The sequence below is a fragment of the Aplysia californica genome, unplaced genomic scaffold (assembly GCF_000002075.1).
Source record: "Aplysia californica isolate F4 #8 unplaced genomic scaffold, AplCal3.0 scaffold00288, whole genome shotgun sequence".
Taxonomy (NCBI): Eukaryota; Metazoa; Mollusca; class Gastropoda; order Aplysiida; family Aplysiidae; genus Aplysia; species Aplysia californica.
The window spans coordinates 576,700-578,524 of NW_004797558.1; the positions used below are offsets into that span (position 1 = coordinate 576,700).

At 41.3% G+C, this 1,825-nt stretch overlaps 1 protein-coding gene across 1 annotated transcript in view; it reads left to right on the plus strand.

The window, feature by feature from the left end:
* Nucleotides 1-1,825, plus strand: part of LOC100861463 (E75 nuclear receptor) — a gene marked incomplete at both ends in the record, with an annotated part of 14,236 nt that overhangs the window by 9,763 nt on the left and 2,648 nt on the right.

The window sequence follows — 1,825 nt, forward strand, 5'->3', positions numbered from 1 at the left end:
AGACGTACCGAGTAGAAGAGAGAGAGAGAGAGAGAGAAAGTGTTATAGTATGAGAAAGTTTAATATAATGTATAGATACATAATTTTTTTTATCCCCCACCTCCGCTCCCCGCACTATCAGCCAGGTAAACATTCTCCTTTCCCTGATCGGTTTCTCAACTTCCACCTCTCCTCCTAACCTGTCTTGAACCACACCTCCCTGGCCCTCCACTCCACTTCCCCCACCCCCCATCCATGACTCCCACCCCTTTTGCCCCTTCCTCTCGACTCCTTACTCTTTCTGCAGCCTTTCTACCGCTCTTTTTGGATCTTACTCATTGCTGTCTTTCAGCTACACCCCTGATGTTAAGGTAGGTAAGATCTAACACCTAGCCTTCTCGGATAAGGTTGGAAAATCTCTGAGGTTCCGAGTGCAAGTTGTCGCGTTTAAGATCCCTTGGTGATCCAAAATCAATAAGAATTAGCTTCCGCTTCAACCCAAAGTTCAAAATTAATTCCATGCTAAAAAATGTTTCATGTGTCGCGAGTGCTCATGTGACCTTATATGCAGTTGCGAACACCTTAAAACACTTATCAAACAAAAAGAATGAAGTACCTGTCTCGTTTTGATCTAATACACACTCAACTTGTTGATAATCATAAAACAAGTATAATATGTAATACTTCTAGGGGTGTTTTGAGGCCCAAGCACCTCAGTACACTGATATACTTGTGTAATATTTTCCTTCGGTAATCTTCTATGCTCACTTGTCTTCCTTAGTCCCTTTCTTACCGCTGGGATACGTTAACTGGCTTTAAAAAGTCCTATGTGTGCACAGTAGGTCGTTGACATATTCACAGACAAAAGGGCTTATATTTCTACGTAGTCCTCGCTTTTCAGTTCGTATTATCGTGGACCAAAAACCTGTCAACCCAGATTGTTATCTTTTACGGTTCATTCTCAGGCTCAAGTTGTGTGAGATGTATGCATGGATCTCAAATAACTTAATCGGTACTGTCAGAGATGAATGTTAAGAGGTGCATCCCTCCACTTTATATCACCCTGTATTGAAAGAAATGTAAAACCCTGTCTTAACAAAACAAAATTCTATCCCAATAATTCTTATGGACTGCCAGCGTTTTCTAAATAGTCAACAGCGTGAAACCTCTTATCCTTGCACAGAGACGAGATTTCAATGTGCGAAAAGAGGTTTTGTCGACTGCTTTCGTTTGATCATTTTTTGGGAGTTTGTCCCTGCAGCTTGTGTTCATCCAGTAACTAGAGAGGCAGCGTCAGTACACACTCCTTCCTAAATGGACTATATTGTTTTGACAAAAGTGTAAAACGCATGCATTCATTTGCAATCCCATCGCGTCTCTTCATTTCAAGCAACCCTCTGTCCTGTGGGGCCTTACAGCGTCGTACTGTACTGTTTAAGGTGGTCTTGCTGTCAGTTACATTCAGTAAGACTCATAGTTCTGCCTTTTGGAAATAAAATACGTTATGGTTTGTTGCACATGGGGTTGGTTTCAGGCTATGTCAGTTACTATTTGGTTTTTGGGGTATGAAGTAACAAACGTAGTCAGTGCTGAGTAGCCTTATAATGTTTTAATTCCAACTGTGCTTTGGCTGTTCTCATTTGCTGTTATTGCGTGCCACAAATTAGGTACATTTATGCATGTACACAATGACTCATTCTTGCTCAAATTACACACACACACACACACACATACACACACACACACACACACATACACACACATACACACACACAAGCACACACACATACACAACCTCACAAATACGAACATACTCACAGAAACAAACACACAAACACACATACAC